At 39.4% G+C, this 12,657-nt stretch overlaps 1 long non-coding RNA gene across 1 annotated transcript in view; it reads right to left on the minus strand.

Annotated features, from left to right (window-relative positions):
• LOC118006669 overlaps positions 1-11,836 on the minus strand; it is a 16,615-nt gene extending 4,779 nt beyond the window's left edge. Inside the window, exon 1 of the long non-coding RNA XR_004678152.1 lies at positions 11,825-11,836. This is a non-coding gene — a long non-coding RNA (uncharacterized LOC118006669). The remainder of the gene's footprint in view (positions 1-11,824) is intronic.
• Positions 11,837-12,657: the final 821 nt, after the last annotated feature.

The following is a 12,657-nucleotide window of genomic DNA, read 5'->3' on the forward strand; positions in this document are numbered from 1 at the left end:
TTTCTTTCTTTCTTTCTTTCTTTCTTTCTTTCTTTCTTTCTTTCTTTTCTCTTTCTTTTTCTTTCTCTTTCCCTTTCTTTCTTCCTCTTTCTTTTCTCCTTCCTTTCTTCTTTCCTTCTTTCCTTTCCTCCTTCCTCCCCCCTCCCCCCTTCCTTCCTCTTTCTTCCTTTCCTTTTCAGATCTCAGTACTGTAAAGAAGTTACTCCACTATCTTCTGGCTGGCATTATTTCCACTGACAAGTTGCCTGTCGTCCTTTTCCTTGCTCAGCAGTACATAACACATCTTCTTTCTCTTTCACAGTGTTCTCCTGTCCTGTATATCCAATGTCCTTTACTCCCCACTCAGTATATCTAAATTAGGCCTTGTTGCCAGTCATGTAAGATTGATGAAACCACCGAACACTAAGAAGACATTAAAGATAGGGCGCCTGGGTGGCTCAGTGGGTTGAGTGTCTGACTCTTGGTTTTGGCTCAGGTCATGACCTCATGGGTTGTGAGATCAAGACCCACATTGGGCTCCCCACTCAGTGGGGGGGCCTGCTTGAAGATTCTCTCCCTCTGCCCCTCCCCCCACTCGTGCACGCGTTCTTTCTAATAAGTAAATCTTAAAAAAAAGAAGACATTAAAGAAAGCCTTATTATTATCTCCAAACTCATCAAGTTGTATACATTAAATGTGTACAGTTTTGTATGTCAATCATACCTCAATAAAGTGGTCTTTAAAAAAAACATTATTTTCCACTTCATTTCTCTTTTGCAAGGGAGTAAAATCTCATCAATACTTACCCTAAATCAGTATCAAGGGAAGAAAGTTCAACAAAGACAGGACATAGGGAAGAGAAACAAAAAGTATTGATGGCATCTTTTGTGCCACCTATAAGGTAAATAATAAATGACCTTATTTAATCCAACTGTCATGTTGGTGAGCCGTCATACTATCAACACTATTTTACAAATGAAGAAAGCAGAACCCTGAGGGATGGAATGATCCACCCAGGGTGTACAACTAATGACTTGCAGAGCTAGCATGTCTACCCAAGTGCGCTGATGGAAACTGTAATGCCCCACAGCCTTAAGTAGTTGCTGTTCACTCCTTTCCAAAGGTGGTTGTGGCTATAAAGACAGGTCAAGTGCCCACAAGTCACCCCTACTGGATCCCCAATTCACAGAGATGCTATGCCCTGCTCACCCTCTGCCTTCTTTATATCCCTAATTCTCCTTTCATCTTTCTACAGCATCTGCCTGGACTTCGAGAAAAATCTCCTATTACCTGCATAAATGTTGTCAAGAACCCAGACTACCCCAAGGGTCAAGCTTCATGTAAATATTCAGTACAGACACAAGGACTAACTAGGACTTTATACAAGTTTAGCAACAACCACATGCAGAGTGCTGAGCTGGACAAGTTAGAGACAGGGCACTACCACTCATTTAACCTCTCCTGGCCTCAGTTTCCTCTTGTCCTCTGAGAAATGGAGAAGAAAATAATGCACCCTAATCTCCTGAGGGCTCAAATCTGTCTGCTCTTTAACAGTTGTGACCTTTGGGCGAGTCCCTTTCTCAGAGTCTCATGTTTCCCACAGTATTCTGAGCCACAAGTGTAACTGTGTCAGTTAGAAGAGTATGTTTGAGGGGCGCCTGAGTGGCTCGATAGGTTAGGCACTTGACTCTTGATTTTGGGTCTGGTCATGATCTCAGGGTCGTGGAGCCCTGCATTGGGCTTCTTGCTCAGCAGGGAGTCTGCAGGAGATTCTCTCTCTCTCTCTCTGCCCCTCCCCCACCTCTCTCGAATAAATAAATCTTTTAAAAAAAGAGTATGTTTGAAATCATGTGGTAAGTGCTAAATAGAGATAAGTGGTAATTCTTCAACACATCCAATTGCATTGATTTGGACTGTTGATCCAGCCTGCCATGATAGTTTACACAACACAGCTTGGTGGTAAAGAATGTGTTTACCAGATGAATAAATATACATGAAGGGCATAAAAGTGTGCCTGGCAAAAGTAATTGGTTCTGTTAGAATGCACAAGAGGGGTTACACTCAATGCACAACAGGACAGGTGAGGAAGGGAGCACGAGGGAGGATTTTAGGTCCTGAAAAAAAAATCTGCCTTTTAATACAGGTGCTAGTTTCACAGTATATTTAGCGTGTGAAAATTCATCATACTGCCTGCTGAATATATTTGCAGTTTCTGTCTGTGCATTAGATTTCTTAAAAATATGTTTTTAAAAATAGAGCCTGGATATTAGTAAAAACTCCTGGGAGGTCTTCAAACCTCCAAAGGCTGTGGAATTGGTAAGGTCTAAGCCTGTATGTCCAAGGAGGAAACAGAAACCACTAATATCTGGGTTACAGATGGGAGTAAAGAGAAACTTGCACTAAGGTATACGTATATATACATACATATGATGTGCCAAATTCTAGGTAAAAAATAAAATTGTAGGTTGTAGGTAGAAAATGGAAAGAACCAGGAGGAATCTAGTGGCCAGGAAGGATCTGCTAGACTGGATCTTGGGGGATAGGGATTAGGTTCACCTTCCTCATTTCTGGCCCCCTCACATTCCAGAACACTTTGTCACTGTTCCCTAGCTCTGTGATGCAGGCCTGGAAGTCTAGGCTGGAGTTCTACTCTCTGTTCTCAGCTGCCTGAGTTAGTAGTACGCTTTAGATGAGGGAGAACTTTGACTGGTTGCTTTTGCATTTCAGTGAGTCCTTAGGCATTGGTTCCATCTTTTATTTTTTGTACAGAATTGGCATCTTTCTGTCTTGTTACTGAATTCAGTGGTATACATATTTATGTCTGAAAGAAACATTTGAAAAAAACAGACATCAGTCAGGTAAGGAAACTCTAGGCTCAGCCCACAAATGAGATCAACTTGACTCCTATTATTTTCTTTCCCTACTCTCACTATTCTAAATCAGTTATGGGAATTGTCAGGAGAGATTAGCATATCATTTGTCCAGGAGGAGAGATTGGGTGGGCAAGGAGTATAGTGGAGACTAGGGTTTCTATACAAAGTTACAGACTATCTACTAGATGTGATAAAGAGTTTCAGGGTAAACTTCCAAACACTGTGATTCATGAGCCATGGATTGATTCACTGGTTCATGGAGTTTAGGGTACTTGGGGAAAACAGGCCTTCAGTACTTGTTCAGTTGCTGCCTTCCCATTTTAAGTGTGTCCGCGCCAAGCCTCTCCCTGGTGTTAAGGCTGACTTGGAGAGCAATGCTTAGCCTCTGAAAGCCTCTGATACAGATTCTACTCATGGAGCAGAATTCTACAGAACTGAGCATACAAGTTTTGGAAAATGTGAGTTTCTGTGCCCCTTTACAGTAGAGGATTACTGTCTGAAATATCAATTGAGGACCATAGGCAGTAAACCATTCCTAAAGTTTACAAAAAAAAATCAGTAGAAATTATGTCTACTTTAAAAATGAGTAACATGGAAGCGATACAGAAATCAATCAACACAGAATGTCACTTTCCTCGTTAATGAATGTCTGTTGCTTGCTTAGAATGAGGAGTATAAGAAATAAATCCATCCCACTTCTCATTTTTTCCCCTTTCAGCATCAACTCAATAGCAGGAAGAAAAACAAAGTGGAAGCTTTCAAAGCTAAGATTTTGCTATTCAACCCAGGCCTCCCCCAGGAATAATCTTTTTCTCTGAGGCCTTAGGTCCACAATTGCTGGGATATCAGTTCCTAGTCAGTCCTCAAAAAACATCGTCCTCTGAGAAAAGCCCATTGGATGTAAATCAGAATCTGGGACACTTCTAACCCTTCTCTGACCCTCCATGGGAATTAAACACTGATGAAGCTGGCCTATGTGTTGTGTGCATGGGGTGGCCTTCTGAGATGTAGCAGAAGTTATATAGGTTGTTTTGGAGGCAACATTTTGAGGCCTGACTTTGTACAAGTTGTAAACTTCCCTAATATTCACTCATCCTTTGAGAGAGCATCTGACTTGGCAACCTCACAGAGATGTTGTGATAATCAGCTGGGACAACGTGCATGGTAGCACTTTGTAAATGACACTGCATTGTAATCTAGGTTAGCCTTCTTATTTTGTCATTGACCTTTTGACATTAAGTCCTAATTTCTGGGGCTCTCAGCATTGAATTTTGAAGTAGGCTTTTCCCAGTCGAACATTTTACAAAGCCTCCTATATGGTCTCGTTTCTTCCTTCAACTGATAAGCTATTCTCCTAACTTGGGAGCTTACCTGAAAGGCACAAAAATGACACAAGACCAACTTTCTCTTTGGAAATGATGATTTGTTTCTTCCATTTTTGATATGTCCCTCTTCCTGGTTTGTCCCTTGAAATTCCAGGACCCCATAATAGCCTAGAGATGGCATGAAAAGAGAATGGAATGCGACAGGAAGCCTTGGGTTGAGAGATAATAGGGGTATCATGAAGTCAGGAATTTTGAGAAAGGTGACCTTTGCCAGGTCTGCTAGGCCAGCCCATCCCCATTCTGCTCCTGGATACCTTTTTAACCTCTTGTCTCTTACAGGCACCTGCACAAGCTCTCCTTTGAGGGTACCTTTCTAGAGAAGTTAGAACAAGATCCATGCTCCAAGGAGTATAATAGAGCGACCAAAGAAGCAGACATCCTGTGGGAAGAGGAGCTGGGGGGAAATGCTGTTTGACTCTCTATCACCTTTGGGATTCACTGAGTTGTCACTCACTCTGGCCTCCCATTTTCCACTGGATTGGACCACCCTTTCTCTTCCATTGTTTCCACCATCAACACTGGGGGCATCATCAGAGCTCCATTTAACATTGAATGCAACATTGTTCACACCATCTTCTTCCACACCACCTCTTCCCTTTTCCCTTCCTCCTCTAGAGAACACTCAGATATTGGGCCCTGTTTCCCAGCTAGACCCTCTTTGTCTTTAGACCTAACTCCTGACCGTGACTCCAGACTTATGAATACACCTTCCTTCTTCAGCCACCCATATTTCAAAGGCTGATCCCATAGCTGAGGCTACAAAAAGCCCCTTGGAGGAAACCCTCAAGCAGATCAAGGAGAGGAAAGATTCAGTCCCTGGCCTGAATAGCTCCTTTCCTGCATGATTACCTGTGCATAAAGAAGGCCAGATGGATATTACTCAGTCATCAGAAAGGATAAATACCCTACTTTTACATCAACATGGATGGGACTGGAGGAGATTGTGCTAAGTGAAATAAGTCAAGCAGAGAAAGTCAATTATCATATGGTTTCACTTATTTGTGGAACATAAGGAATAGCATGGAGGACATTAGGAGAAGGAAGGGAAAAATGGGGGGGGGGGAATTGGAGGGAGAGATGAACCATGAGAGACTATGGACTCTGAGAAACAAACAGGGTTTTAGAGGGGAGGGGGAGGGGGGATGGGTTAGCCCGGTGATGGGTATTAAGGAGGGCACGTACTGCGTGGAGCACTGGGTGTTATACGAAAACAATGGATCATGGATCACCACATCAAAAACCAATGATGTATTGTATGGTGACTAACATAACATAAAAAAAAAAAAAAAAAAAAAAAAGGCCGGATGGCCATGTGGTTATCTTCCTAAAATTTTGCTCATAGGCTCATGGGCTCAGGCTGAGGAAGAGAGGAAACAGGACAAGAATCTTTCACCAACTTAAGACAAAAGACCCTGAGAATGCTAGGATACCTTTGGCTTGAGAAGATAAAATAGGGAATGTAGGATTAGAGACCATCCACCCCAGGGAGGCCATCCTCTGCTCAGGGCATCCTGTTAGAGACTCCTAAGAACAAGTCATCCTACTACCCACCATAGGATCCACCAAAGAGTACTCAGAAAACAGGAATAAGTGTGTGTTCCAGTGGCTTCATTCACTGGACAGAAGAGACAAAAAGACCCATGGCACAGAACCAAAACACTGTCAGCTTCTATGCAGAGTCCAGATCTACTAGAAATCAGAGCTGCTTCTCTGGGTAAAGAGGACACTGAAACTCAGAACAAGTCAATCATTGGCCAGATCTTAAGGGGAGGGGGGAACGGAATCATGTGAAGAATTAATGCAAGGAAAGGAAGTCCACCTAAGGTGGAACTCAAGACCCAGGTTTAGTTCAAAAATATATTTTCATTTTTCCCTTCCTTCTCCTAATGTCCTCCATGCTATTCCTTATGTTCCACAAATAAGTGAAACCATATGATAATTGATTTTCTCTGCTTGACTTATTTCACTTAGCATAATCTCCTCCACTCCCATCCATGTTGGTGTAGACGTTGGGTATTCATCCTTTCTGATGGCTGAGTAATATTCCATTGGATATGGACCACATCTTTTTTATCTATTCATCTGTTGAAGGGCATCTCAGCCTTTCCACAGTTTGGTTATTGCAGATATTGCTGCTATGAACATGGGGGTGCATATGGCCCTTCTTTTCACTACATCTGTGTCTTTGGGATAAATACCCAGTAGTGCAATTCCTGGGTCATAGGGTAGCTCTATTTTTAATTTTTTGAGGCAACTCCACACTGTTTTCCAAAGTGGCTGTACCAACTTGCATTCCCACCAACAGTGTAAGAGGGTTCCCCTTTCTCCACAACCTCTCCAACATTTGTTGTTTCTTGCCTTGTCAATTTTTGCCATTCTAACTGGTATAATGTGGTATCTCAATGTGGTTTTGATTTGAATCTCCCTGATGGCTAATGATGATGAACATTTTTTCATGTGTCTGTTAGCCATTTGTATGTCTTCTTTGGAGAAGTGTCTTTTCATGTCTTCTGCCCATTTTTTGACTTGATTATTTGTTTTTTGGGTGCTGAGTTTGAGAAGTTCTTTATAGATCTTGGATACCAGCCCTTTATCTGTAGTGTCATTTGCAAATATCTTCTCCCATTCTGTGGGTTGCCTCTTTGTTTTGTTGACTGTTTCCTTTGCTGTGCAGAAGCTTTTTATCTTGATGAAGTCCTAAAAGTTCAATTCCGCTTTTGTTTCACTAGCCTTTGGAGATGTATCTTGAAAGAAGTTGCTGTGGCCGATGTCAAAGAGGTTACTGCCTATGTTCTCCTCTAGATTTTGATGGATTCCTGTCTCACATTGAGGTCTTTGATCCATTTTGAGTTTATCTTTGTGTATGGTGTTAGAGAATGGTCGAGTTTCATTCTTTTGCATGTGGCTGTCCAATTTTCCCAGCACCATTCATTGAAGAGACTGTCTTTTTTCCATTGCATATTTTTTCCTGCTTTGTCGAAGATTATTCGACCATAGAGTTGAGGGTCCATATCTGGGCTCTCTATTCTGTTTCATTGGTCTATATGAAATTGGAGGGAGAGATGAGCCACGAGAGACTCTGGATTCTGAGAAACAAACTGAGGGTTTTAGAGGGGAGGGGAGTGAGGGGATGGGTTAGCCCTGTGATGGGTATTAAAGAGGGCACATACTGCATGGAGCACTGGGTGTTATATGAAAACAATGAATCGTGGATCACTACATCAAAAACTAATGATGTATTGTATGGTGACTAACATAACATAATAAAATAAAATTAAAAAATATATATATATATATTTTCAGTGATTACAATGCTCCCTACATCCCTGAGAAAATGAAAGTGCTGAGGACCACTTCTTGACACCTTCAAGTAGATTTGTGAATTGTACCCAGAGAAACCACATTCATTTTCAACCTGCTCAGCCTGGGAGGTAGATTCTCCTCCGTGTCAAACCCATCATCAGATTCCCTTTCCTCAAAGGCCTGGTTGAAGATAGGAGCACTCTTCCTAGACGTCAGGCGGTGATCACAGACGGCTTCCAGCATAAAACCACTTGTATGGAGAACAAGGGTTTCTTGTCCTCCTCATCGTCTTCCTCTTCTTCCACCCTGAACAGACACTTCTGCCCACTGGCCGTAGGTTTCAAGCTTGTGCGTCTCACTGTGGAGAGTACTGGTCTAGTCCAGCCTACTTGGGAAGGTCTGAAATTCTGAAGATAGGACACAACCATAGCCTTTTTTTTGGCTTGTTTTGTAATCATATATGATGAAGAAACCTCTGCTACAAACCAATGGAAAGGAGACTGCAAGTTCACATACATAAGTGGAAATGCTAAAAAGGAGGAATTATGGAATTATCCAACAAATACAGATATTAAAGCAGGTTTTCCAAATAATATCATTGATTTATAACTATAATTAATAATATGAAGATCCTTTCCAAGAAACCAGAACCTCAGAACATTATCAACTACTATTTAAAAATATAAAATAGGTTTCACCTTCATAGTCTGTTCTCTTACTGAAATGCTTTTCATTTCTAAAGCTACATTTTTTAAAAATCTACAATGCGGTTTTTTTGTTGTCTTGTTCATTTCATTGTGGTATAAGCAACACAGTGACATGCAAAAAATTTAAGGGTGTTGTTTGATGAGTTTTAAGAAATGCATACCCACATTAGAATACAGAATATTTTCATCAAATGAAAATTTTCCTTCATGTCCCTTCCCAGTAAATCCACTCACTGAGGTAACCCCTGCTGTCACTTTTTTTTTTTAATTTCAGTAGGGTTAACATACAGTGTTATATTAGTTTCAGATGTACAATTCTGATTTCTTATACAATAGATTAACTTAGGGCGCCTGGGTGGCTCAGATGGTTGAGCGTCTGCCTTCGGCTCAGGTCATGATCCCAGGGTCCTGGGATCGAGTCCCGCATCGGGCTCCCTGCTCCTTGGGAGCCTGCTTCTCCCTCTGCCTCTCTCTCTCTCTCATGAATAAATAAATAAAATCTTTAAAAAAAATAGATTAACTTAGCCTATTTCAGGACCTCATATAAATGAGGTCATATATATCTCACTAACTTTAAACTAGTACCATGCGATCTTCATACTGTAACTTTGTAACTTTACAGAAAGTATTGAAATTGTGTAGTAAGCTCTCCAAATTTATATTTCCTTCTCAAGAATTTTTTGGCTATTTTAGGTTTTTCATATTTCCATATGAATTTTAGAATCAGCCCATCAAATTCTACAAAAACAAAAAAATTGCCTGCTAAGATTTTGATAGAGATTATATCAAATGTATAGACCAATTTAGGGAGAATTGATATTTGAGTCTTCTGCCCAACCAACCAGATACATTTTCCATTTATTTTGGTTCTTTTTCTTTCTCTCAGCAACGTTCTACAATGTTCAGTGTACAGGTTTTACATATATTTTATTAGATTTATCCATATTTCATATTTTAATGCTATTATTAGTATTGTTTTTTAATTTCAGTTTCTGATTGTTGTTAGTATGTAGATATACATTTGATTTTTGTATTTTGATCTTTCAAGGGAATTGTCCATTTCATCTAAGTTATCAAGTTTCCTGGCATTAAGATGTTCACAATATTTTCTTATTATTATTTGGATGTCTGCAAAACCTGTAGTTATGTCATTTCTCTCTCTCTCTCTCTCTCTTTTTTTTTTTTTACCACACAAAGACATTAGAATGAACTTTATTTTTAAAAAATTAGCAAGATATTGACCATTCTGGAGCAGTGACATGATCAAAACTGGGCTTTTATCCCCACAGCTATTCATTACTGAAGCTGGACCAAGACTGAGTGTCAAAGAATCACAGTAGATTAGGAAGCAGAGCCTGTGATTTGGAACTGAGGGCTTAATGCAATGGACTCAAAGATGAGCCATTTCTCTCATTTCTGATTCTGATTGTCTCTCTCTTTTATTCTAATGAGACTGTGACTCACATCAATCTTCTCAAAAAGCCAGCTTTTGCTTTCCTTTACATGTGATCCTTTAACAACATGGATTTGAACTGTGTGGGTCTCCTTGTGTACATATTTTTTTCAATAAAGTCAGCACAGCACTATATTTTTTGTTCCTTATGATTTTCTTAATAATATTTTCTTTTCCCTAATTTACTTTATTGGAAGAATACAGTATATAATACATATAACATACAAAATATGTATTAAAAATATGTGTTAATTGACTATGTTATCAGTAAGGCTTTCAGTCAACAGTAGGCCATTAGTAGCTAAGTTTTTGGGGAGTCAAAAGTTATATGCAGATTTTCAATTGCATGGGGGATTGACACCCCTGATAACTCCCACAATGTTTAAGGGTCAACTGTATTTTCTTTTTTTTTTATTTGATTTTTTCTCTGAATGATTATTCCCTTTCTTCTGTTTACCATGGGTTTCATTTTTTTCCTTTTTCTAGTTTCCTAACATGGAAAGTGAGTCGTTGATTTATGGCCTTTCATCTTTTCCAATAAAGGTATTTAATGCCTTATATTTCCCTCTAAGTACTGGTTTAGAGGCATCCCGCAAATTTAGATACGTTATATTTTCATTTTCATTCAGTTCATAATATTTTATTTCCCTTTTGATGTTTTTCTTCGACCAGTGGATTATTTTGAAGGATGTATTTAGTTTACAAATATTGGGGGATTGTCCAGATATTTTGTTACTGATTTCTAACTTAATGCTGTTGTGCTTAGAAAACACACTTGAGGGGCGCCTGGGTGGCTCAGTCGTTAAGCATCTGCCTTCAGCTCAGGTCATGATCCCAGGACCCTGGGATTGAGCCCTGTGTCAGGCTCCCTGCTCGGCGGGAAGCCTGCTTCTCCCTCTCCCACTCCCCCTTTTTGTGCTCCCTCTCTAACTGTGTCTCTCTCTGTCAAATAAATAAAAATCTTTAAAAAAAAAGAAAAAGAAAACACACTTGATCTTTTTTTTTTTTTTAAGATTTTATTTTATTTTTCCGACAGAGAGAGACACAGTGAGAGCAGGATCACAAGCAGGGGGAGAGGGAGAGGGAGAAGCAGGCTTCCCACTGAGCAGGGAGCCCGACGCGGGGCTCGATCCCAGGATCCTGGGATCATGACCTGAGCCGAAGGCAGACGCTTAAGGACTGAGCCACCCAGGCGCCCCCACACTTGATCTTTTAAATTTATTGAGACTTGTTTTATGACCCCTGAATATGACCTTCCTTGGTAAATGTTTTGCACGCACTTAAAAAGAATGTGTCCTGTCGTCTTTGGGTGGAATGTTCTACAAATGCTAAATTGGTCAAGTTGGTTGGTGGTGATGATGTTCAAGTCTATCTACTATATCCTGCCTGATTGCTTATGTCCTTATTCAATTAATTATTAAGAGAGAGGACTGAAATTTCCAACTACAATTGTGAATTTGTCTAGTTTTCCTACAGTTCTATCAGTTTTTGCTTCATACATTTTGAAGTTCAGCTACTGGGTGCATAAACTTTTAGTATTACATCCTCTTAATAAACTGACCCCTTTAGCATTATGAAGTGTTTTTCTTTATTCCTTGTAATTATTCTTAGTTCTGAAATATATTTTATTTAATATTAATATAGTCCCTTCAGTTTAATTTTTAATTTGTGTTAGCCCAGTATATCTTTTTTCATTCTTTTAACCTATTTGTGTCTTTATATTTAAAGTGTGTTTCTTGTAGGCAGCATAAAGTTGGGCTGTGCCTTTTTATCCAATATGACAACCTATTCTTTTAATTGGTGTTTAGATCATTTATGTTTAATGTGATCATTTATATTGTTAGGTTAAGCCTATCATCTCAATTTTGTTTTCTATTTGTCCTATCTATTCTTTGTTATCTTTTCCCTTTTTCTGCTTGCAGTTGGATTAATTGTATATTTGTTATGATTCCTTCTTATCCTGTTTTTGGATTATTAGCTACAACTGTTTTGTTATTTTAGTGGTTTATTTAGCATTTCTACTACATACTTTTAGTTTGTCCCAATCTACCTGCAAATAATATACCACTTCATGTATAGTATGAGAGCCTTACGATATATTCATTATCATGAAAAAAGATATACCATATGGTCCCTCCAATGAGTGGCTTGGCTTCACAGGTATAATTATGGATGGTGTGACCTTCTTCAAATAGCCATATCCAGGAGCTCACCAAGGAATTCCTTAGATAAGGAATCCCAAAACAATATGAGACATCAGATCAGGCTTCGTCTTGGTCACCTCAACAAAATCCAGAGCCAGTGTCTGCAGGTAATTTTTTGGAACCACCTGCAACAAAAAAAGTATCATATCAATCAGGACATACCTCCCAAGGGACTATATTTCTAGATGGTCCAGTCTTAGAAGCCCAAGTTTAGGGGGTTCACTGAATATGTAGCATCATTGGCCTCCCCAATGTTCTTTATGCACTGGTTCTCAGCTTATTTAAAAATCCAGCCCAATTTCCATGTTTTATGTGTTCCCAACCAACTCGTTGCCGGGATGTAGGATAAGTCCTTTTGAACACCTAAACTTAAGGATTAAGATAAAATTTTGAATTGTTTAAAATAGTGATGTAAAAAGTTTTTTTAGTGCAGATTTTTTTTTTTTTTTTGTCAAAAATGAAGGTTGACTAAATAGAAGGCAACTATATACAGGCATCACAAATCATGAAGCTAGCTCAAAGAACAGTTTAGAAGGGAGAGCAAAGCAGGAGGGGCAGCACAACATACTGGTTTTAAGTGTGGACTCTGAAATCAGAATACCTGGGCTTGAGTTATGATTTCTGATGAATTAAAACTAAGTAGCTCTTTTGTTTGTTGGATACTTTGGTTTTCTTTTAGGTATAAAGGAAAGGAGTTAAAAAGACTTTTTTGGTTTGTTTCGGTGATAGAAAAATGTGTGCCTCAAAACAGCT

Source organism: Mirounga leonina, unplaced genomic scaffold (assembly GCF_011800145.1).
Source record: "Mirounga leonina isolate KUSES-001 unplaced genomic scaffold, KU_Mleo_1.0 Mir_98, whole genome shotgun sequence".
In the NCBI taxonomy this organism is placed as follows: Eukaryota; Metazoa; Chordata; class Mammalia; order Carnivora; family Phocidae; genus Mirounga; species Mirounga leonina.